Here is a 27,263-nt window from a genome sequence, read left to right as displayed (position 1 = left end):
CGGAAAAGAATATGCGAAGCGCAGATAGAAAGCATATTCAAGCGAAAAACTCTAAAAATAAAAATCTTAGCGGAATGCCAACATTCCATCGCTGCATCCCTTTTAGGAAAGTTCCGCCCTAGTTCGATATTAGACGAATGAGAACTAGTTCGATTTGTAGGTATTTTCTAATAGTCCCGTACCATCCAATATAGGACAGGTTCGATTTTGGAGGTAAGGTACTAGTGCTGAACTAGAATTTTGGTTCACTAGTAGTGATTTTCCCTGCAGGGGTAGTCCCTTTCCTATACCACAAAGATACTCACTTCCATCTCTTTCAATAAGAAAAAAATATGGCTAGATTTTGTTCTATCCTACATGACAGTTCCTGGCCAACGGTTGATTTCGCGACCACTAAAGTTTACGTCCATGAAACAGTAAAAATTATTGCAATATGCTACTTTTTTGATTCTCTTAATTTCATCTTTTCTCTTCAGAATAAATTAGTAACAATTATTAGTTTTTTTGTTTTTCATTATTTTTTCATCTGCACAAAAAACTCGTAAAAGTAGTGATAATTTCATTCTTTTACAAAAATCTGCCCTGAACCTTTTTTCTTAAAAAATTATGCTCTAGAAATTAACTAAATTCCAAATTTAAATTCTGAGATATTGGAGTCCGAAGTTGGTGGTCGAAAAATCGACCAGCTGCCGAAAATGGGTTAATTAGTTAACCTTTAAGTTATGTTGTAATGGTCAATTTTACACTCTCTTTTCCTTTTTAACCTAAATTCTTTGAGTGGAGTCTAGGGACAATTGCACGATTCCATGTCAACAGATGTTTTGGACATAGTCGTAAAGTTTTGAAGAAAATTTAAGAGGTTTGAAATTTAGTAAATGTAGAGAACTTTGGGATCGAGTTTTATAAACTGAAACATCTTCGGTTCTTTTTAAAGTTTTTACACATTTTTTGTTTTAGTTTTTTTTGGCAAAATATACTTTTGAAAACTGGTAAATTTTTTAAATAAAAAAAAAAAATATTGAAAAATTAAAAAAAAAATTAAAAATTAACAAAAATTTTTTTTTTTTTAATTTAATCATTTTCAGATTTACTCTGTGAAGAAAATTTTCGGATACGAGTTTTTGGGGTAAAATAAATAAAGGGAATTTGTTTTGGGTGGAAGGAAATTAAAAAATTATGTTTTGGAAAAAACTTCAGACAACATTGTTGTTTTTAATTTGTTTAAAATTTTTAGAAACAAAATTTTTTTTTGTAATTTTTACAATTTTTTCAATGTTTGTTTTTTAATTTCAAAATTACCAAGGTATTACATTTTTTTACGTTTATTCCTTATTAGCTGTAACCGGCGCGCGTTGCTACGCCAACAACTGAAATAAATTTAAGAAAAATAACTTTAAAGAAAAATCAGTACACAAATATTCAATTCAATCTAAACCATTTTATTGATTTTGTTTATTTCGAAAAAATCGGTTGAACGGGGCAGAAAAATACATATATATACCAATTTTTATAATAATCGGTCCAGTAGTTTTTGAGTCCATCAAAGACATACAGACAAACATTCATTTTTATATATAAAGATTGCACTACAATAAAGGGTAAAATGTACTCTTAGACAAATTTGCTTTTGTAATTTCTTTTCAATTTTTGAAATTCGAAAAATTTCTTACAATTATCTACAACATGATATTAGAGAAGAAAGGAAGATGAAATTGATCTAGCGCTGAACAAAGACCCAATCAACATAACCAGCATAAACCGCACGAACACTGACAACTCGAGCTCGGGCGGATAACATCTCCTGCAAAATTATGCTATTGAAAAGCGACGCGAAAAAACCACCGTATAGAATTTCAAATATTAGCAACATTGAGTAAATTTCAACGATATAAAATTAGGAAATTATAAAATTGTTTTACAATTTTTCTCAGTTTACTTCTTAATCTTATATACTCAAGTCTAGGGTAAAATATACTTTTGAAATATACAATTTTTGAGAAATTTATACTTATTTTAGATATTGTTTGGGGTTCTTGAAAATTAAAAAAAAAAATTTTTGTAATTGTTTAAATTTTTTTAACATTGGATTAACCCAAAAAATATAAAATTGTTTTAAAATAATTTGCAGGTTACTCCTTCTCATGCTCATGTCTAGGGATATACTTTTGAAACATTTTTTTTTCAATAATTTTTGAAAAAGTTTTAGACATTTAAAAAAAAAACTTTTAAAATTTCGATTTGTTTTTGTAATTTATAAGATTTTTCAAAACTGATTAAATTTCAAAATTATAAAATAGTTTAAAAAAAATTTTCAGATTGGAGTATACTCCAGCCTAAGGGTGCGAGCAGAGTGAGCGCTGATGCCGAGCGGAGCCGAGCCGAGCTTATTGACGCTTATTTTCATGCGAGAAGAAAATTTGTATATAACACAGTGAATGCGAGAATCAGCGCTGAAATTCTGTTTATTCCAGGTGTTTTGCTCTTATGTCATTTAATTTTGTTGTTCACTTGTGTTTATAAAATTGCTGTACACGGTTATGGATTCATCTGATGACGAGTATTTTTCTTCTCCTAGTGTGATTAATGCAATTATTAACACAAAAGAGATTGGAAAACATCCAATTACACTAAAAAGGAATGAATTTGAAACATTTGATTACATTCTGGACAAGATAGGTGTGAAACTAAACAAAAACTGGACAAATTTTATTAAGGTGCCAGTAACTTCTTGCGAAAGATTGATAGTGACTCTGAGGTAATGTTTTTTTGGTCCCATAAAGCAGGCCGGGAAAAAATTTCACTTATTATTTGATATCCATTTTTGTTTATTTTTAAACCAATGAAAAACACAACTGCACTCTAAAAAGTAAGCATCAACAATGCAAAAAAGCGCGCAAAACGCTTTGAAACTGTTTTCTCGCACTCATCGGCTTTGCTCTCTGCTCTTGTCGGCGTTCACTGTGTTATACACAAGCTTAATTGTATTGACTTGTATGTAATAAGTTTTATCGCACTGACAATCTCGGCTCGGCTTTCAGCGCTCACTCTGGTGGCACCCTAAGGTAAAATATACAATACTAATTTTAGTAAAATATTTCTTGAATTTTTGAAAATTTCAACATTGGAAACGTTTTAAAATTATGAAACTGTTTTAAAAATGTTTGCATTTTCTCACTACTATACTCACGTTTATACATATATTTGGAAAAATATTTTATATTTTTTAAATAACTTTCATATATTTTTTCGTATGTTTTATAAAACTTTTAAAAGTTTGCAATTTTTAATTTTTTTTCTAAATTGAGTAAATCCCAAAAAAAAAATAACTTTTTCGGCTTAGTCCTTATTATACTCCAGTCTTAAACTTTTGAAAAAAAAATTGTTTTTTAATTTTTATTTTTAGAAATTTGGAAAATTTAGAATTTTTTTTTTCGATTTTTTTAAATATATTAAAAACATAAATAATTGGCGCGTACACTTCTGTTAGGTGTTTGGCCGAGCTCCTCGTTCCATTTGTGGTGTGCATCTTGATGTTGTTCCATAAATGGAGGGACCTACAGTTTCAAGCCGACTCCGAACGGCAAACATTTTTTATGAGGATCTTTTTCATGGCAGAAATGCACTCGGAGGTTTGCCATTGCCTGCCGAGGGGCGACCGCGACCGCTATTAGAAAAATATTTTTATTAATTTTGCTTTCACCGAGATTCGAACCAACGATCTCTCTGTGAATTCCGAATGGTAATAACGCACCAACCCATTCGGCTACGGCGGCCGAATATATGTAATATATTACATTGAGTATATTTGAAAATTAAAAAAATGTGTTAAATTCTTTTTTTAATTTGCTCCTTATGATACTCCAGCCTGTGCTAAATTATATTTCTTAACCCTTTCGATCCGAACGGGTCCTATGTGTCCCGGTATATGTTCGAGGATGCCTAGCCTGGAAATTATGAGACTAAAATGGGTTTAGCTTATCCCATTTCGTAGTTTATGCTATTCTTAGCGATATTTCCTTCCGTTATTTGATATTTCATGGTAAACACGAGCTCATAAGTTAAAAAAAGATCGCGAATTCCGTAAGAGACATTGTTTTTTGCAATTATTCGTGGTTTTTGAGTCTTAAAACCAACCAAAAGTATAGTAATTCATTGTGTTAGTGGTTTCGTTATATACTGGCAATACTTACGATTTCAATATCTATTGTGGAAGAGAAGATGGAAATGTCGAAGGAACTCTGGACGAGCGCGTGGTAAATCAGTTAGCTGCAAAAATTCGAGAAACGGATGTGACTCTGTGTTTGGATCGGTTCTTCCCAAGTATCAATCTTCTAGAGACTATTAATTACGCAGCGTTAGGAACTATTAGGGGGGGGGGGGGGGAAGTTGACCGAGCTGATCAAAATGCAGGGCAATATGAGTTGGATAGGAAGTCTAATAAATTGGGGAAAAAAGTTTTTACCAATGTTAGTGATGTCAGTAGGAAATTGTTGGCTAATTAGTTCGCAACTTTCACGGAAACAAAAACCACCTATAGACTTTATGATAGAGCTGGCGGAACACATAATTGCTGAAGGGAAGGAAAGAGCAGCTGTTCAACGCAGTGGCAAGTCAGAAAGAAAAAGGAAGCTAGCCGCAGGTCACTTACCCATTCCAATTACCAATTGAAGACGTTGCAGAACAAAAAAAAAGAGAAGAGAACATAAACGATTTGCGAAGAATGTCAGATTCCTCTCTGCAAAGATTGCTTCGCTCCGTACCATAAATAAAGACCAAACTTTTTTATGTTAAATATATTGTTTTTGTATTATTTTCTATTATATTCTTTACCGAAACAATTAATTGAATTCCAAATAAAATTAGTTTCATATAAAACCAAAGTGCAATTTTATATGAGGTACCGGATCATAAACTACTAAGTCCCATTCAGAAACACTGTCGGGACATATATGTCCCAGCCCCTCCTACCACCCCTTTTTAGCCGATTCAAATCCTGAAGTGATGTAATGCTTTTATTTTTCCTATTGTAACGATTGAACACGTAAAGCAAGTTCCGTTTACCTCAGCGGCTTTTCGGATCGAAAGGGTTAAAATGTTTCTAAGTTTTTCTTAATTTTTAAAAACTTAAAGTTTAATTTTGTGTTTTTAAAAATTTTTGAACATTGAGTAAATTTGAAAATTACTAAATTTTTTAAATTTACTCTTTGTTATAAAGTCTACAAATAAACCAATTTTCAGAAAATTTGCCGTCAATATCCAAAATACTTGACTGCCTTGACACGGAATCGCTTAGTTCAAAAATCTTATCTACGAAAGATCTGTGGCCCTATGCGCGTGGGCGCCGAATACCAAAGTAGTCGAAAAAACACAAAAAAGAAAGATTAGATCTCCTAAGTACAATTAATTTGCGGATTATTTATTATATTTTAGTACTTTGAAGCTAAAAACTGTTGGTTGCCTTCGTATAAAATAAAATTAAATTGTTGGATATGAGCCCAACGCTGCAGGTATAAATGTATAAATTTAAATTTGTCATAGGTGTTTATATCTATATGTCACCGTAATTCCCTCAGGAATATAATGAAACGACCAAGTTTAGAAGGACTTTACTGGCGAAGGTTCTTGGTTTCGATGCATACCGGAAAGGGGATGTTGAACCACACAAGAAAACAATTTCTCTGCGCATCAAAACTCTAATTTTGAAACCAAAAAATTGTTACCCGAATGCGAGCAGGAAGACTTTTGTTGAGTCAAGTGCTTGAAAGCTTAATGACGGTCACTTTGCACATGAGCGTCACATAAAACGCCACATACATACACAAAAATGTACTCATAAAAAGAAAGTGGGAGGGGGCTTTTATTTTTTGGACTAACCCACATGTCGTTGTTTTTTTATTCTATGTATTGTTGTTTTTGCTGCTGTTTATGCCTGATACTTTTCACTTAAATATGCGCACCGTTAGCGTTATGGTATTTACCTTTGGGATTGACGAATTTTCACCAAAACAACAGCAAAAGCCAGACAAGCAAGAGCTCTTGGAAATATTTACGTGAGGCAACACGCAGGCGTTACTTATACCAGTTGCTTATTTGTAAATGTATTTGTGTGTGTAAATGGTTATGTTGATGTTAAAAAGCTAAGAAAATAGCTGATGTGCCGCACGTAGGTCAAAGATAATCGCCAGTAGGTGGCATAAGAGGAATTAAATGACTGTCTTAGAGCCCATTACCGGCCAACGGTAATCACCACTATCTCTCAAGCGAATGAGAAGAAATGAGAACAGCGGTCACATAAAATGGGATGCGAGAAGGTTGCTGCGTTTGCCTTTTGCTTCGAATTATGCGTGGAAATGAAAGGGAGAATGGAAAGGAAGCAATGAAGTGGGGTGTGTGGGTAGTTTCTAGAACAATTTCACTTGGCAAATGTACTCTTGAGGGCATAACGTAAATGTTGGTGTGCCTGTTGATTTGGCTCTAGGGTAAACAGGAGGCTGGCTAACTGTCTGCCAGTCACTGGGGGTCACTCAGCTATCGATCCATATAGAGTCAATAATACTTTCTACTCACGTGCGCAACATGTAAAAACTTACAGCTTTTTCGCATAATAAGTAAGATATTATACATATGTAGATACAGTCAAATCTGTCTTTGTGCGGTAGATAGAGAAAGGCACAAAAAGAAAACGAACACAAAAAAAAACTGGACAAACAAAAAACGCACTAAAAATTTTATCAGAAAACTTCAAAAATAGATAAAAATTACAACTTTCACTAAATTTTGAAAAAGGAATATTTTAAGCAATTTGGAACAATCCGGATTGTCACTTCCGGAGCATTTCCAGTATAACTATGGGGATTGTTTATGCGGCAACAACAACAACAAGCGCATAAAAATGGTTTGAATTAGAAAACATTTAAATGCGTTTTGCAAGAACACTGCAACTTAAATGAAAGTTTACTTTGTTATTTTTAACAATATTTCAACATAAAACCCATATTTCCAAAATACAACAATGGTGTATTAAAAAAAAATTAAAAAAGAAAAATTAAGAAAAAAAATTTTAGGAAAAAAATTTTAAAAATTTGCATTCCTAATTTTAAACGTAATATACATATGAAGCTAGACAAACATATTCTAAAAAATCGGCACAGAAAAGATAAATGAGGAAATGCAAATCATCGTCATTCATCGTTTTTCTTTGTTTTTGGTTTCGATTTTTCATTTTAAGAGTCTATTTATGTTTAAAATTAAGCTAAAAATTATGTGAAGGAGAAATCAAAAGAAAAAGGTAACTAACGTATTTTCAACCTCACTATAAAATTAATGCTACATTTATTGTGTATAAACACCTCGAAGGTCAACAATTAATTTTGAAGTTAGCCGGTAAAGCAATTGGTATTTTTGAAGCCCTTAGAGGAACTAAGGTAAGGTTCATTGGAAATGTATATAAAGTATTGAAATGTGCTAATGCAAAACCCATGCCAACTCTTTACAAAATGCCAACTCTGTTAAAATTTAACTGCAAAATATCAAATTCATAGCAAGAGCGCCCACCACAAAAAACAAAAAACTTATATAAAAGGTCGCATAAAGCCAGGTTTGACTGCGTGTTAGGACGGCCATAAAAAAAAGCTGAGCTGATTTCTTACACAAAATTTGTGCTACGGTGCAAAAATGAGATACACATTTTTATTTTTTATTTTTCATTTAGTATTTACCGTTCCACCTACGACTTGAAAGCAATCATTGAATTCTCATGTGAAAAAAAAAATAATAAAAAAACAAAAAATAAAATGCAAGCAAAAGGTCGCATGAAACCAGGTTTGACTGTATGTTGGGACGGGCTAAAAAAATTTTTTTTGATTGATATATATATATATATACAATTGGCGCGTACACCGTTTTTGGGTGTTTGGCCGAGCTCCTCCTCCTATTTGTGGTGTGCGCCTTGATGTTGTTCCCGAATAGGAAGGGACCTACAGTTTCAAGCTGACTCCGAATGGCAGATATTTTTATGAGGAGCTTTTTCATGGCAGAAATACACTCGGAGGTTTGCCATTGCGTTCCGAGGGGCGACCGCTATTAGAAAAATGTTTTTCTTAATTTTGGTATTTTCGTCGAGATTCGAACTGAATTCTGTGAATTCGTGTCGCGCACCAACCCATTCAGCTACGGCGGCCGCCGTTTTTTGATTGATGCCACACACTAAATTTGTTCTACGGTAAAAAAATGAGATATACATATATGATTTTTTTTTATTTTTTTCATTTAGTATTTACCATTTCTCGTACGACTTGGAAGCAATCACTGGATTCCCATATGAAAAGTCCCCCAAAAAAGTCACAAAACAACGCAACCAAAAGGTGGGACGGGCAAAAATATATTTTTTTCTTCATGCCGCACACTAAATTTATGCTAAATAAAAAAATAAGATACATAGTTCTTTTTATGGTTTTAGTTTTTATTTTTTTTTCATATAGTATTTACCGGTGCCTGCCAACAACCGTAAATTTCGAGTACAATTTTTATAGATGGTTATAATTCCATTAACCTCACTCCGAAAATATGCAAAAAGTGGAGCACAGGCTTTACTTAAGAAAAACGTTAACTGTGTCAAAGGAACTTTGAAAAATCCCAAAATTAAAAAAAAGATAGGAAATTAAGAATGCAAAACTAAATATCTCTTTCTTTACTTAATCTTGTTTTGATATTACAAAAAAAACAAATCCAAAAAAGAATTTAAAAATGTATCACATTTTATATAGTAAAAAAAATGTTTTCAAAAAACATTGTTTTTTGCATTATTTGAATCAGTCTCATTTACATACATATATACAAGGTGTATTAGAGCATTCCTTATATAGCGATATAGAGCAATAGTTTTATACATAAAGCGTCTTTAAAAAGACGCGCTTAGATGCTATAAAATATTGCAAAATATGTAAACATTTAAATTCTTATAGGTTTCACTATTTTTACAATATTAAAAAAAATGCGCTTACGTGAAAAATTACATCATTTTCATGCCCTCCTTGATCACGTCTACAGGTGAGGTTAAATCCACCAAACAGCACATTCCTGCCTTATTGTTGAGAACCTCGACTTCTCGATGTTGAAGGTTGTTCGGCAACACTTTGCGCTACAGCAGCAATATTATCCACAGAGCGCCCAGTTTTGGGTATGTCAGTCCTTTTTTTATTCTCAACAGAACCAGTCTCTTCACATTTCTTCGGCGATCTTTGAACTATCCACTCAAGCGGATGACTATTTCCACCAAAGAAGTCAAGAATTTTGGCGCATGCTGTTCTTCAAGAACGACGACGATTTTCATAATAAACTTCAATATTTTTAAATTTAAATTTTGTAAGCTTTTTAGTGTTAAGTGGGGAAAATCCATCTAAGAGAAAATTCTTCTTTTCTAATGCGTAGGTAGGTAGGTAGGGTGGCTGTCTCAATGACACACCTAGACCTTTCGTAGGTCCATTGTGATACCACTCGAACTTATCTTTTCCCTATGCGTTCCTTTTCAAACCATCCGATAGCTTTAATAAACGAGCAAAGCTTCGTTAGTTTTAGATGGGCTATGTCCGCTACATCGGTTAGAAATGCTGTATCAAGAGTGTGCAGCCTTCTCATAGCTAGACTTTCACACTCACATAAAAGGTGCCTGGCTGTGTCCTCTTTTTCTGTATTAAGACAGCTCCTACAGAAATCGTGGCTGCCTATTAGACAATGACCAGCTAATACCCCTATCATTTTTCTCATAGCATATCTGTTAAATCTCAACAACTTTTTGATCGACCGCTGTTATATTTCGGCCATGCCTGTCCGCTTAGTTCCCATGCAGTGAGGTTTTGCCAACTTGTATTTACTTTGTTAATGGTTTCCCTATCTATAAGTAGTTCACAACTGGCTATAGGCATAGGTATCAGCGTCTTATCCACTTGGATATCAAGCGTTGCACCGATTCGAGCAAGTTCATCTGCTTTGCAGTTTTTTCTAATGCGTAAGGTAAGAAGTTTTAACTGCTTATTATTATTATTAACTGCCCACTAAAAATAATATTCAGATTTCATTCTTAAGCACTAGAAAACCGAAAGTTTATTCAATTAAAAATTAAAAAAAAAAATAAAAAAAAAGGAAATTAAAAAAAAAATTATTAAATGCGTGCTCCACTAAAATCTCATATATGCTGTGACCATACAGATTGCCTATTTTATGACTCAGCCAATGCCTTCTTATTCCTACTAATTTCCAGTTGATTTAGATTCCGTAGAAGCTATTCAAAACTAATATTTATTTTTTTGCGGTATAAGTGATTTTCGATGGAGTCCGCTACATGATCTTTTCCTATGCAAAGTCAAATAAAATTCATCGACTGGCGGATTATAGTTTATCGTAGCGCGAATGATGCTGATGCTGATTATTACATAATTGCTATCGCACCGTTCGCTGGGCGTAGGTGGAATGTGCTATGGATAATATTTATGGCTAAACTGCCAACTTCTTTTGGGCAGTAAAATAAGTGCTTTCGCTAGCATCAAGGCAGTTTAGAACTCCTTTTACGATAGCTCCAAAGCAGATAACGTATCAAGTGATCTATTTTTATCCTGAGGACTTAGCTATTGTTTTGGATTTTTTTGATATTTCGGTTGTACTTTTCACCCTTTAAAAACAATTGTATGCCCTTTTAATAACTCAATATATTTTGAATTTGAATTCAGGTAATTTATTTATTTTGTAGCAGAACTAATTTCGATCTCGATGCTTGACAAAGTATTGCCTTTTGCAAGTCGGATTTTTTTTTTAATATTTGGGGCAAATATATTTCTAGAAAATTATTATGTTTACCCTATGACGAGAAAGTACCCGGAATGTTTAAATAAAACAAAACAGAGTTAAATTTCAGGCAAATTTCTTTTATCTCCTTCAAAATATGACCCGTCTGAAGCAACACACATGTGCCAATGTTTAACCCACTCTCCCTGCATCCCTGGTAGGCCGACGAAGAGATGGCCTTCAACTCCTTCGTCACAATCTCTTTGATCTCCTCTATCGACTGAAATCTCCTTCCACGAAGTGATAACTTCAACTTCGGAAATAAAAAGAAGTCGCAGGGGCCATATCAGAAGAATACCGTGGTTGCACGATTGTATTTACTTTGTGTTTGGTCAAATGATTCAGCACAATTTGGGATCGGTGTGATGGCGCGTTATTATTATGCAAAATCCATGCCCACATTTCCGGCCGGCCAGGAAGACACTAATGATCCGATGGCGATAAAAACTGGCAGATGTGTGTTTTACAGTCCTACCAACATAAGAACAAAATAAATTAAACGGTCTTTTTGGTCATAGGGTATATAGTTTTTTTTAGATAAGACTTGTTTCCAATTTTAGCAAATTTCATAAGGTGAAAGTTAATTTTACTATTCTCTATCTTGAATATTCATGCAATAAATTGCGAAGCATGAAATATTTCCACAACTGCGTAAGATATTTCACTCTCTTTCCAGCACCTTTGTCACATCGGAGTCGCTTTTCGCCGCTAAGAAAAAAATGTTGCCAGTCTCTCTCAATAGTTGATTGACGTTTGTATGCCTCTAATTCTCATCAAATAATGAACTTTTTTGGTACCTGAACAATTTTAGATCTCAATGATTAACAAACTCCAGCCTCTACCTTTCTTGGCCCGACGACAAAACAAAAATTGTCTGTACGCCATCTGCACCATGTGGCAGATGGACTTTTTATTACTCGTATTGAAGACAATTTTCTTCCGCTTATATCAGTTAAATGATATGATTTTTGCGCGTAAGATACATTCATGAGAGGAAAATTTACTTACTGGCGCAAATATAATAATAAAGGCGAGGCCAGACCGAAAAGAGCACGTCAAAGTCGTTCAAAAATAAAGGTCATGATGACAGTTTTTTTCGATTTTCGTGGTGTGGTGCGCTATGAATTCCTTTCATCTGGCCAAACTGTTAATAAGGAATATTATTTGAGCGTTATGCGTCGTTTACGTGAAGCAATTCGTCTAAAAAGACCAGAATTATGGGCCAACAACTCTTGGGTTTTGCATCACGATAATGCACCGTCTCACACTGCACTCGTTCTTCGTGACCATTTCGCCAAAAATTCCACGCATATCGTTCCGCAACCACCGTATTCGCCTGATTAGGCTCCGTGTGACTTCTGGCTATTCCCAAAACTCAAGACACCACTCCGGGGAACGCGTTTCGAGTCGGTTGAGGAGATAAAAGCTGAATCGAAGAAGGTGATGATGGCTATACCGGAAATGGACTATTTGGCATGTTTCAGGGATTGGAAAAATTGTTGGCATAAGTGTATTTCATCGAGAGGGGATTATTTTGAAGAGGATGAAATTGATTTACAAGAATAAATAAAGATTTTTCATTTTACAAATTCACCCTACTTTTTGCCCACAGTAGTATATGTAAATATAGGCATATTAGCTTATATGTAAACCGTATACTAGGTACCTTAAATCCGAACTACTCTTTCGTTTTAAGTTAAAGGTAGTTACTTTGCGTTCTTGTCAGCTAACCATTAGCTATCCAACACCCGCCCCAGTATACATACCCACCGGTTTCCTGTATGTATGCACACTCATTGCTTCCCTAACACCTTTGCCCAAATTCCTATCCATTTGTGGCCTACAATTGGGCGCATGACTGAGTTGTGTTAGAATTTGGCAGTGCTTTCTTGAGTGCCATACCGTTAAAGCGGAAGCATCAACGCATAAGAAACTGTGCTTAGCAACTCTGTTGACAAATATACCTGTAAAAGTAGCTGTGTAGCAAAAAAGGCACAGGCTGTGTAAATTAAAGTGCTTTGATATTCTCATTCGAAGCGCAGCATTTGTGAGAAAGACATCTGCTGCTGAATTAGGGAAGGTAGTTATACAGGTGACGATTGCGGTAGCGCTGGGGTGTGGGTAAGTAGGTGAGAAAATGGAAAAACTTTTTGTAGAAGTTAAAATGTGCCATTAGTTGTTGCGCGATCGGAAGAGGCTTATATTAAAGTGAAGTGTTTACTATCGAGCGAACAAAGGTGCACAAGTGTCATTTATAGGTCAGCCATATCTACTTGGGCGCAGTGGCTGCTTTGTCAGTCTGAAAGCGTCGTTAGCGTAGCCTTTACTTTTTTACGACTTTCAAACCTTATGCGCCAGCCTAGTCGAGTGCTGATGGAAATGACGTCCGCAGACTGCCCAGCAACGCAGACTTCACATACACCAATACATACGTACGTACATACAGAGTTAGTTGTGAAAGTTACTTAGATACAAATCACACTTTTTGCTGTTATTCTTGGAATTTCTACAAGGCTTGTTGTGGCATATTTCCGTTTTGCTGTGACACGCCATCAAAAACCCATTAAATTCTAGCGAGAGCGGGAGTGCAGCATGTGGCTTAGCATTTTTTATGAGGCTGTCGTTTATCTAAATTACCTCTATACATCCGTCCATACCAGCGTCCGCTCGTTGAGAGTTCGGTAATGTTTTTATTTTTTCAGTTTTTGTTTTTTGTTTGACCCTCCATAAATTTGCGCTCCCTGCTAGTCATTGGATTGGACGAGTATAACAAGTTCAGCTGCCATGCCATTCCATCCCTGATGAGAAACCGCATATTGAGTTTTTGTTTTTTGCTTTTGTAATTCAAGTTTGTTATGTTTTAATGCTACATGCAGACATTTACAAATCTATTAAAAATAAGTGACAGTGCGTAGCAGATTGTTGACGAAAAGCGACACGAATGATAAAATAACAACAAAATCAAAAATATATTTCTACCTATTAGCTTTCTACGGAATTTCATCATCAGTTCCTAGAGTACCAAGTTGGAGCATTTATTTAGTGAATTTAGTATCAGTTTAAGTCAGCGTGGAAACCACTAGAACTACTTGCCATTTCTTTGGGAGCCCTGCTTCTCGGGGCACAGTGGTCTTTCAGAAATGAGTATGCGGACGAGTGCATGGGAATTGGATTTGAGAACTGAGGACTTGACGGACCATGTTTAAGTATAGTAACGCTTTTAATAGTAGTCTCTTACAAGTTGAGGAGAAGGCCAGAGCAGCAACTAACCTCCAGTGATGGTTGGTATTATTACAGGATACAACCCATGGGACTGGCTTAAGACCACCATTGGAATCATTGAGCACCCGATTTGATACGAGTAGGCGCATATCACTCAGCATTATCTCCGTGAGTGACCTGCATTTGCTAGTGTAAGGCTAAGGGTATATTGGATTCCGATGTCATGAGAATTTGTAAAATTAGGTCTCTGAAAGTAGAAGGTATTTTAAAATTTGCCAAAGAATCTGTAAAATACTCACAGGACTAGCTAGCGCTATCCTTAGACAGCCCTCCAATTACATCAGGGGTAGTCGAGTCCTGTAAATCTAGGCTGAACTATGTCGGCGGACATAATAGCTGATGCCAACATGGGTTCCGGGACGCTTGGGTGTCATGGGTAACGAGACCTCTGACTCCTTAGCAAGGATGGGCTCTTAGGACAACTTTTTTGGCCCGGAGCCCGTTCTGCCACTCCCTTCTGCAGCCATCAAAGCTACGGTTAGCAAAAGGGTTACTCAACCCACAAGCGAGCTTGGTAGGCTGAGAGAGACTGCAGATGGACTAAACTGATGTTAGCTGTCATGCCCGACCGAATATCGCACATCCTCATGTCATTAAGCAGAAGAGACCGCATACAGCTGATTAGACTGATGACGGGCCACTTTCTGTGGGAGAAGCACATGAACGGATGAGTGTGCAAGGAAAGACTCTGAGCTTGACCTCCAGTGGATGGTGTAGGGCATACCCCCAGCGGGTCAGGGATTAGAATTTGCCCGAGGTAAGGTATACCTGTCGAAAAAGGCAACTAAAATCTAGGATGACCAGTCCGTGAGTAGGGATGCTCAACTGGTAGTCTTTTTCGGTGCAAGGTCTGACCGAAAACTTAATCTCAGTACCACGAGAAACAGAAGCCTTCAGAGTTTTCGCTCTTACCTTAAGCGTCAAAAAAGGGAGAGCGCGGCATAAGAGAACGTGCGTATAAAAGCTAGCTATCTCGATGAGGTTTCTGTGTTAAAGGCAATTCGACGCCGCCTTCAATAAAAGAAAAAAAAGTGTCCCTATGCACGAGCATGGTGAACAACAGAAAAATTCAGGAGCAATTGACTCATAAGGGCGGCTTCTTGGTCAGCGTCTGTTCTCCATGTTAGGAGCGGCTGTCCTTTTTAATGATGAGAAGTGGCGAGTCATCTGAGTTGATGCCAGTAAGATCCTGATTACAGTATACTGGAATTGAAGCAGATAACAATTAGGTTGGGGTATTGAATCCCCGTGATCTTAGTGAGTGGGGTGGAATTCAACTGAAACGATACACAGAAGGGTTCGTTGCCTCTCTGTCCTACTAAAACTTGGCAAGTCCCACGATACGTTCAATGCCTGTTGCCACTTTTGGTGGCCACGTAGGTTGGGTTGAGATGACTCCCTATTAGTTCCGGTCTGAAGTCTGGCTCTGAACACTGTACCCCATAAAGGGAACTCATAGATAACCATGGAACTTACGGAAACTACGTATACTAGCGGAGATAGCGGTCGTGAGTTGTGACTTATAGCATGGGCAAAAATTTTAAACCTTCTTCGCTTCGAAGCTTTACGGAGAAACTCGGTGCCCGAAGAGGCACAATCGGTACGTACCAATCTTCTAGCAGCTACTGCTGAGAAAATGAAAGTGACGCCTCAAGTGCAACCAGAGCTATGCAGCACGCCGTTAGTAAAATGCATAGCCAGAGAGCTAATAAGGGCCGAAAACAACCGCCCCAAAGCAGCGGGATAACGCCAACAACACGGCGTATATGATAGGAGGTTCCGACGAAGTAAACAACAAAGAGATGGAAACACCAATGGGTTGGTGATGCAGCGGAAAACCCGCTGGAGAAGGAAAAAGTACAACTGCAAAGAAGAAGGCACAACAATTAAAAATGATGAGTCTAGAAGGAGCTATTGACTATCTCCTGGAGTACTACAAAAGCCGTCACAATGTGCACCATGAAATAAAAAAGAGCGGTTCACCTATAAAAAAGAGGCACACCGAAGTTATCACGACGATGGAAGAGAAACAATAGACAATTCCAAAAAAGAATACGCAAAAAACGTCAACGGTATAGGACATAAGCATTCCTCTAAACGAAATATATACAGCTATTGACCTGAGCCTAATCGCGGAAACCAATAGAGGAGGTGGTCTCTGACTACTAACTAAGGGTCTCCACAGCGCTGAAGCCAGAACTAAATCTTCAAAGGACAAAATGTCTGCTTAGATTCAACAGATTAACTACCGGCGTCCTCACAGGTTTTAAAACTTGCCACTGCATTATGGGCACCTTAGCCAGTATAATGGGTGTACCTCACAATGACTTCTGCAGGAGTTGTGGAGTTGAAGAAGAAATTAAATCGGTACAACACCCCCTCTGTGAATGTCCTGCACTTCAACGAAAGAGTGTCAAATATCTAGACGACTATTTCTTTGAGGACCTAAGAAATTTCAAAATTGTCTGACTGGAGGGACTTCTTAAAACGCGTCTTAAAGAGGGTAACTTCCTAAAAAGTTAGTTAGCGAAAGGAAATCAAATGCAGTTATCTCAATGAGCCTTAGAACCACCGAGTGTCTTGTCTTAGACAAGCAACCTGCCTAACCTAACCTGCTCTATGACTATACGACACTGTCGGCGATTATAACATGGGGCCTGTCAGTGGGGAGTATAATAAATAAAAATATTATTTTGGAACAGCCAAGGCTACTTTCACTTGTAATCTTATATTCTTGTGTTGCACCCTAATGTACATAAGGTTTTTTTTATTTTTTTTTTTTTGTATATGGCAACGGCATACATTTTTTCGCCGTGTGCGGTATGTCAAGTAATCGTCTCTGCTAAATTACTGTTTTGATGGATTTTGGTCGCCTGCTGCTTAGTTATTATTTTTATGCAACAATAACAGTAACAATAATACACTGACAGTTTAAGCAGATATGTACGTGAGTTGCCATGTTGGTCTCCATACAATTCATCATACAAAAGTGTTGTCCATCTGCTATAGATTATACGCACACGCACACACAAACTAAACCATATTACACTGGTACCCACATAAGTTATAAGTACATTTGTAAGTATGTATGTATGTGTATGTGTGCATATTAGAACACAACACAACTGTACAGTAGCCACAAACTTGTGCGTGTGTTGAGTAATTCGGTAGCTGCTGCTTATGCGCTCAATCATATGAGTCAAGCTCGCTGATTGCTAAATGTGTGCGTACCCGACCACTTGTTATTGATTATTATTCATATGTGTGTATGCATGGTGAGCGCAATTCCATTCCTTTATACGCTGATGCATCAGTTAAGTTCCAAATTTCTGCTGGTCTATCGATTGGATGGGAATTAATGTGGCTTGCTTTGATTGCTTCCCTGGCTGGGCGCTTGAATGATTTGTTCAACGGTTGACTGTTGTGATGTGGATATTCCCTTGGTTACCTGCATCGAACTTCGCACTCTAATTACTTTGAGGTCTGGATCTATTCACCCATCGCAACTATTAACGTGTGTGTAAATAATTTAGGTTTGTATGAGAGACTTGCTTAATGTTTATAACTACTTCTACAAATGAGTATATTAGGTGAAGTCAAAAGTTCTCAACTCAGGTTCTTAAATTTTTGACTATGAAACTATCATAGTTCCAATTATCGTTTGCATAAAATTTAAAGCTGCTTCCAGACGAAAATACAGTTTTTATGATCAAATATCTCCTAAAATGATAGTAGAGACTCCAAACGGCGCTGTTAGATTTCTCAGTGTGCTGTTTAATGCAATTCTTCAAGTTGGTCACTTTCCTTCTCAATGGAAAAAATTGACCATTATAATGATCCCGAAGTCAGGAAAAAAATAAAGCCAAGGCAGCTTCATACAGACCTATAAGTCTGCTGCCATCTCTCTCCAAGCTATTTGAAAAGTTGCTAAAATGAAAACTGATGCCGCATCTGCAGCAAAACAACATTATTCCAACTTATCAGTTCAGTTTTCGTGAGAAACACGGCACAATTGAGCAAGTCAATCGCATCAGCTCCGAAATAAGGAATGCTTTTGAATGACGGGAATATTGCTCAGCCATATTTCTTGATGTAGCTCAAGCGTTCGACAGAGTATGACACGAGGGACTTGTCCACAAAATCCAAAGCACACTGCCACAAAGCTCACACAAAGCATTAGAATCTTATCTAACAAATCGGGTGTTTGTGGTAAGATGTAAAAACTACCTAACCAGAACGGACCACAACACAGTGTACTGGGTCCGCTTTTGTATGTAATATACACGCCTGACCTTCCAATAAACCCGCAAGTATTTATATCCACGCTTGGTGACGACACTGCAATCCTTTGTCGCTCCGAGTGTCCAGTAAAAACGTCGTGTGAACTCAATAGTCATCTAAAACACATAGTAAAGTGACTCACGGGTTCGCGCATAAAAGTGAATGAGTAAAAGTGTGAGCATGTGACTTTTACGCTAAATAGCTCCAGCGACAGCTCCAGTGTATATCTTAACTCCACACTCATACCTCATTCCAAAGAAGTTACATACCTCGCTGTTCGTATGGGCGGGCGCCTGGCATGGAAAAGGCTCATTGAGACCAAAACTGGACAGATGAAGGTAAAAACGAAAGATCTTCATTGGCTAATCAATTCCCATTCTGGGCTTAGCCTTGATAACAGAGCCCTTCTCTATAATGCAATCATCAAGTCAATCTGGACTTATGCGTCACACTTATGGGGTAAGGAAAGTGTCAGCTATTTTGTAATTATACAACGAAGGCAATCTGAAGTGGAGCACCGTGGTACATAACCAATGAAAATATCCATCGCGACCTAAATGTTCCATTAGTGGCAACAGGAATAGCAGTAATCCAACAAAACTACTACCAAAGGCTGAGACACCACCCAAATCCATTGGCTCATTCGCTGTTGCATACCATCAATTCGTCACGTCTCAGAAGAATTGACCTTCCAACCCTGTGGCGCGTATTTGAGGCCCCCATACCAACCTTAACCTTCTTCAAGAAGCTGTAGGTACTATAATTTAGGTTAAAAGTCCAAACCTTACTGGTAAAGGGTGGTTAAGTTTTAAAGGCCGGTGTTGATTTTGAATAAAATACAAGTTTTTAAAAAACTTATTATCATTTCTCTCTATTATGATAATATTGATATGATTCAATTACGTATATTATAAAATATTGGCCAAATATCCGCCGCGGCCTCGGCGGCACACCTCCAACCGATGGTCAAAATTTTCGATGTCGCTGAGCCATAATTGAGGCTCTATGCCGTTAATGTGCCGAATTATCTCATCCTTTAGCTCTTGAATTGTTGCTGGCTTATCGACGTAAACCTTTTCTTTCAAATAACCTCAAAGAAAGAAGTGCAACGGTGTCAAATCATATGATCTTTGCGGCCAATTGACATCGCTGCGTCGTGAGATCATTCGGCTATCAAATTTTTCGTCCAAAAGAGCCATTGTTTCGTTAGCTGTGTGACAAGTGGCACCGTCCTGTTGAAACCACATATCGTCCACATTCATATCTTCCAATTCGGGTGATAAAAAGTTCGTTATCATCTCACGAGAGCGAACACTATTCACAGTAACTGCCTGACCGACCTCATTTTGGAAAAAAGATGCCGCCGCGTAAAGTAAGAGAGATGGCAGAAGTGGCGCGTATCGAGGCTATGTTTAGTTAGTAGCATCTCTTCGAAGAATTCACACCAAGTTTCAACTAGATCGGTTTATTTTTTTGTGTTAAGCATTCGCTTGAATCGAGGAAGTCGAGTGATTTTCGTTTTCCATCACGACAACGCACCAGTTCAAGCCTCAGCAGTTGTGGTCACAAAATTAACGGAAATAGGGTTCCAACGTGTTTCATATGCCCCCTTTATTCAAGACTTTGACTTTCGGATCCTTCGGACTACTATTTGTTTTCCTCTGGCTAGCCGAAAAACGTGTGGCTATATTTTAGACTATCTAAAATATTCGGAAGGGGTCAAAAACTAGAACTGCGTTGGACGAATTGTATAACCCTAAAAAGAGGAGAGAAATAAGTAGTTTTTTTTATTTTCACGGACTTTTCAAACGATCCTGAAAACCCCGGTGAATGAGTTAATTTAGACATCTGATTAAAGATCATATGTCGACATGCCATAGCACAAGTTTTTGCATTTTCTATATGGACTACGAAACAAAGTTATTGTATTTTGTTGATTTCCTTCTAACTTGTGCTATTATGAGATTTGGGGAAGCGTGGCATTTAGCATAAAAAATAGATACTTCGTTTTTTTCTTTTTAGCATCGCAGTTTTTGGTGAACCATTGCTTCATTCACAACCTGTCTCTATCTAAGGCTACCTCCTTCGATCGCTGCAGCATTTCAAGACCAACTTCCACGTCTTCCAGCCATCCCTTTCTGGGGTGCCCTCTTCTTCGGCCTTCAGGAGGGCGGAACTCAACTGCCTTTCTCTCTTTGGGCATTCTCATCACGTGTTCGTGCCATTTTATCCTCTGAGATTTTATAAATCTTAGCACAGTTTCGGTTTTTGCTAATACTTCCAGCTGATGATTATACCTAACACGATAAGTACCGTCTTGCAGTCATACAGGCCCATACATTTTTCGCAATATTTTTCTTTCAAATAGCTTAAGCTGATTAATGTCACTAGTCTTTAACGTCCATAGTTCGCAACCAAGAATGGGGCGGATCAAAGTTTGGTATGCCCTTAACTTTTGGTCGGAGATAATGGTTTAGTCTTAAGCAGCTTGAAATTAAAAAAGTAAGACTTATTTGCTGCTAAAATTTTATTATTTATTGCATTACTTTTTCTAGTTTTATAAACGCACCGCGCCGTGGTATTTGTTAGAGTCATCATATTCGGTTGGGGAATAAGTTCGTACCGTTTTTATATTTTCTTTTATTTTACAAAGACTTGTTTGCTGTTTGGCAAAAGGTAAGAATTCATTCGATAGAACTCTTTGTGCTCTACAAAACTAATATTATATTAATTGTGTTTATTAGAGGCTTAAAAATGGAGTACCCAGGAGGCTAAAATCAACATTTTCGACTCCTGCTCTTTCAAGGAGGTCAAAAAGCTGCCGAAGCAGCCAGGCAAATTCGCGACGTGTATAAAGAAGGAGTCGCAGGCGGGTCTACAGCACGAAAATTGTTCGCAAAGTTCAAAAAATGCCGATTTAGAGGTCGATGCATGTCCCGCAGTGAAAGGTCTTCTGAATTCGATGAAGAACGTCTCAAATCACTTTTGAAGAAGAGCGGTCACTAAGCCAGTCGTAGAAACCACCAGTTTGCGGAAAAAATGTACTGCGATCATAAAACGATTCTGAAACACCTCCACTCAATTAGACTAACCGAAAAATTGGGAGCTTGGATGCCTCACGAGCTCAACGAAAATAACAAAGAAAGTTACCTACAAATTGCTTTTCAGCATCTCGTCATCGAGCAAGGCGCGGTCATAAGCAGCGCGTTTTGTACTGAATCGTCATGGAAGATGAGAAATGGTGTTTATACATCAATATGAAGTTAAGAAAGGTGTGGACATACTCCAAAGCTGAGAGTCAAAACGGATATTCATCCAAAGAAGATAGAGATATGTGTTAGGTGGGACTTGGAGGGTATGGAGTACTGGGAAATGCTCGAAAAGAATGCGATGGTCAACAAGGAGCTCTACATTGCCCGGCTATACCGCGTAAAAGAGAATATTCGACTGAAAAAATCTGATCGACATGGTCAAACCATATTCCTCCACGACAACGCCAAGCCGCATGTTGCATAAGTCGTCAAAGCCGCACTCGAAGAGCTGGAATGGGAGGTCACCCAGCATTCTTATTATCCAGACCTTGCTCCGACTGATTTCCATGTCAAAACACATGAAGGGAGTTACCTTCGATATCAAAGAGGCCCATAAAAACTGGCTCAACAACTTCTTTGACATCTGACCAGGCGATTTTTGGTGGAACGGCATCAAGAAACAGAGACATGGGAGCAGCAACGGCGAATATATTATTGATTAACTTATTTATGTAATTATTGTTCTTTGTTTAAGAAAAAGCCTTCGGTAAAAAGACCTCGAACTTATTCCCTAACCCAGTAGTAGGGTGTGGACAACATTTAGTACTTGTGAAGCAGATTCTTTTAGAAACAAGCTGAAAAAAATTAAATAATAATATGTAAATCGAAAGAAGAAAAAATCTTCAAAAACAATTTCAAGTTTCATTTAACTAACCAGCATCAAAATGAAGAGGTTATAGTCTTACATAGACTCTTCTAAGTGTCAAAGTGTACATATTTGCCGCACACAGGCGCTTAATTGAATAATAATAAAGGGCTCGTTGCGACACCTTTCACATTTTTCTCTTAAAATTAATTGAAATTACCCGAATGCAGACTATAAGCACTCGAATAAAGGTCGCTTTAATATCCATTATACACACACACACACGCTCATGCATACTCGCGCCATAAATGCCAGCGTATGGAGGCTGGCAAAAAGTAGATACGCTGCCATAAGTGCACCTACACACAGCCAGTATTTACGCTCATGGCGTATGACCTCAATAATCAGTGAGATGGCAGCGTGACGTTGCGTGTTCGAATCATTTCTGCTCTGATTTTTTGGCTGACTTGCCAAAAAAATTAAATGACAGCGACAGGAATGCAATCACATTGCACTACACCATTAACCACACACCGCAGCGCATAGCACAGCACGGCACACGGCGGGGCGCATAAATTAATTGCAAAAACAAAAAACAAAAACCAAAAACAAAAAAAATACAACCAACGACCACAGCTTCAAACGTTATTTTGCTCTGTTAAAGTGAGCGTCTGAATGCCGAGGAACTTGAGGTGAAGCTGCTGCTGCTGCTGCTGTAGCCAAAAAGATTTCCGGCAACATGGCAGTTGGCAATACTGTTGCGTTTGCCAATATGTGACAGTTGTGCTGTTTGTTGTTGCTGTTGTTAGCGCCCTTTCGACTGCCGCCCAAACTGCAGGCAACCAACTGATTTCGATTTAAATGCCACACACAGGAGTCGGGTAGGTGGGTGTTGCATTGCGTGCTCTGAGCCATTTCGAATGAAGCAGCCACGCAGGCAACTTTGACTTGGCGCGCGGGAAGTGCTTAATTAAGATAAATGCTCAACTGCAATTAACGTTTCACATTTAAATACAAACCATGTGTTGGATGATGATTTTTGTTGTTGCTACATACTTCCTTGATGGCTTCTGACACAAGTCAGGTGAGTACCACCCAATGGCAGATGGAGAAGAGAAATGGAGGGAGGTAAGGTGAGTGCAAGCAACGTTGGCACTTCCGCTGAATGCAAATTTGTTGGCATTTCGCTGCCTAGAGTTGAGCTGGTGGCATGACGTGCAGGGAAAGGGCGCCTGCACATGTGTTAGTGAGGGGGTGTGTGTGTGTGTGTGTGTGCGTGTGTGTGTGTGTGTGCGTGTGTGTGCGCTACTTAGATATTTGCTTACATTGAGTGCATTAACGGTGAGTATTTTGTTGCTGCCTGTGGCATTGTCGATAATGATGACATTTTAGCCGGTGGTGGCGGTGGTAATCTTGTGCGCGTTGCTGATGATTTTGTTGCTGACAGCAGCGAACGTCAAAATGCGGCATGTCACTGTCACTGTCATTTGGTGGGTCGGTGGGTCTGTCGATCCTTCATCGTTAACAGCAATTTAGTTTGCATTAAAAGCAGCTTTCAGCTGTACACACACACGCACACATAGACACAAAAGTATTCACAATCACACACACACACGTACGTGCAGCTTTCAATTCAAACACACTCAAGTATAGTTGACTTGGGTTACTATGAAATTGACATTCTTGCGCCTGCAGCTCGTTTTTCTGCAAGTAAACATTTGTAAATGTATGTATATGTGTATGTATGTATGTGTGCGTGCATGTGTTAGTGCTACAGCATGCGCTGGCTTGCGTGGATTTCGCCCAGGTATGCATATTAACAACACTGTGCGTCAGTAGACCGCCCAAGAGTCGGCAGCCGGCTCAATGGGTTTGTGTATTTGTAATCTATCACATTTCGGTTGCACTTAACCACATTCCTTGCGCTGCGTATGCATTATTGAAAGCTTCTATCGAATTTGCATATTCTATGCATGGCTGTGGCTGTCATCGTACGGTTGTATTTGAAGCGAGCGATGACATCTGCATGCAATTATTCAAATTGAATATTTCCTTGATTTTTACTTCGTCAAGAGTGAGTTTATACGTATGTACATATGTTTTATATGTACTCGGAGAAAATTCGGAAAAAATGTATTTGAAATTTTTAGTAATTTCTACAAGCTGTCAGATTGCAAATGACAATGAAATGAAGTAAACTTCAAACCACAAATCTGAAGAATTTTTGTATAAAGATTTGCCAAGCGAACTGTGAGTTTTTCTTGAGTATTCACGCAGTAAAATACTGAGAATAACGTAGTTGAATATACGCAACAGGCAGACAACATAACAGAAAATCGATTCCAAATACTATCCGGCATAATCGGTAAAAAAATCGAAAAAAATTGTAAAAAATTTAAGGAAAAAAAAATCGAAACAATTGGAAAAAACGTAAGGAAAAGTATAAGAATTTGTATCAGGAATATGAGCGATTCTGTTGAGAACGAATTATTCGTATAGTAATGAATAAAAAACTAGAAATTGTTGAGTTTTTTGTATAGTGACCTATTTTTTAAATGTTTTCCCTCTTTTGTTTTTCTTTAAAAAAGAATAAAAATGTTAGAAGCACTTTTATTGGTAATATGACGCCAATGACATGTGGAGTATGATCTCACTAAAACAAACTTTCCTTCTTCGGTCAACTTCCACACAGGACTGCATATCTAGCAGATCTGCATTACATCGCGGTGGACTCGTGATTGTGTCTATTAACCACAATAGGAATCTGGTGGTAAATCATCCAAGATAGTCTCCACTAACTTCCACTGTAGGTGTGATCAAAAGTAACATCGAAAATGCGGTAATGTCACAACCAATACTTCTTGCCTTGTATGATTTAAAGTTTATGAGTGAAAAACTCAGGCGTCTCTGACTGTCGTCACGTTGTCTCTGGTCGACCTCCATTGGAACTCTACTTCTAAATGAACACAGGCTCAGACCTTAGAGCTATCAACCTCTAGCTCTGCTGTCGAAACAGTTCCCTTCTTTGGCTTTCTTCATCGAGCTCACTCAGCGGTCGCATTATCAGTCTAGCAAACTTGTATGACGTATCCTAACAGGGTTTCAAGGTACACATGATGTTTAAATTTTGATGTTGTGAATTTTTTCTTTCTTATAAAATTCCACCTTTGACTAGTTGAGCCCACAATTCACCTACGAGTTACTGCTTTAATTTATACTAATAAAAAAAAAATAAATAATTGGCGCGTACACTTCTGTTAGGTGTTTGGCCGAGCTCCTCCTCCTATTTGTGGTGTGCGTCTTGATGTTGTTCTACAAATGGAGGGACCTACAGTTTCAAGGCGACTCCGAATGGCAGATATTTTTATGAGGAGCTTTTTCATGGCAGAATACACTCGGAGGTTTGGCATTGCCTGCCGAGGGGCGACCGCTATTAGAAAAATATTTTTATTAATTTTGCTTTCACCGAGATTCGAACCAACGACCTCTCTGTGAATTCCGAATGGTAATCACGCACCAACCCATTCGGCTACGGCGGCCGCCCGTTAATCATTAATTAATACTAGTTTTTTAAATAATTTGTAGAATAGTTTCCATACTAAAAATGTATTTTGATGTTGTGAAGTAGGAAATACTTCTTAAGAAATCGTAAGTTGAAAATTTTATCAAGCAGCCATTTTTAACAGTTATGGATTAGTTGAAATTTCATTGATGACTTTTATTAACTTAAGTACTCACTACTTTTTACCATCCAACTACGTTTAAGTCGAGCTCCTCTGTGTCGTCTTTCTCTGGGTTCACATCGTCTCTGAGGATTTCCATTTTAGTCATTCGGATGCCAGTTGAAAAACTTTAGAGAGGTTGATAGAATTTCACTTAAGTCAAACTATAGATAGAAATCTTATCTCTACGTCACAACATGCCTACACGAAAGGGAAGTCGGTAGAGATAGCTCTACATAACCTTATTTACACGGCAGAGAGTTCACTGCACAAACAGGAATTTACTTTAGCCGCTTTCCTTGATATTCAAGGGGCTTTTAACAATGTTGAAGGGGGGCAATTACTGCAGCACTCACTGATCTTAGGGTAGAACCGGGCTTGGTAGGCTTCATTGGCAAAATGCTAAATAGCAGAATCAATGAAGCGGAACTAGGAGAATCGGTGCCAAGGAGATTAGGAAGTAGAGGTACACCGCAAGGTGGAGTCCTCTCACCGTTTTTATGGAACGCAGTTGTAAATAAACCTCTGTTAATAGTGGAATCGGTGGGCTGTAGGGTGATAGCTTACGCCGATGATGTTGTTATTGCTGTCTCTGGTAAATTTGTATCTACATTAAGAGACCTAATACAAAATGCTCTAGATATACTTTCTAGGTGGGCAGAAATGTGTGGTGTAGGAGTCAATCCAGACAAACCTCAACTCAAATTGTTCACAAGGAAACACAGAATCCCTCATCTAAGTCCAATTATGCTCTTGTGATTTCGGAAGAAACCAAGTACTTGGGAGTAAACATAGATAGGAAACTGACTTGGAAGTCTAACAACTTAGAAAGCGTTAGGAAAACAAACCTAGCTTTTTATGCCTGTAAGAGAGCTTATGGTAAGACCTGGGGAATTAAACCTTTTGCTCATTGGCTTTACACTGCTGTCGTCAGACTCATTCTTCTATATGGAAATGTTTTCTGGTGGTGTGCTATGCAGAAAAAAACCTATTTTATCTTATTGAGTAAGATGCAGAGATCAGTGGAATTAGCAATATGTGGAGTCATGAAAACCACGCCATCCATGGCTTTGGATATCATATCACATCTGCCACCCCTAGACCTCTTCTGCAAATACTCAGCGGCCTGCTCCGCTTTAAGGCTCAAAGCGAGCTCACAATGGAGAACTGTCACACATGGACATTCAACCATCTCAGACTCCTACACGGATATACCCTTGGATTATCACCCCCCCCCCCCCC

Source organism: Anastrepha ludens, chromosome 5 (assembly GCF_028408465.1).
Source record: "Anastrepha ludens isolate Willacy chromosome 5, idAnaLude1.1, whole genome shotgun sequence".
NCBI lineage: Eukaryota > Metazoa > Arthropoda > Insecta > Diptera > Tephritidae > Anastrepha > Anastrepha ludens.
The sequence above is the reverse complement of the archived record's forward strand: the minus strand, read 5'-3'. Positions refer to the sequence as shown.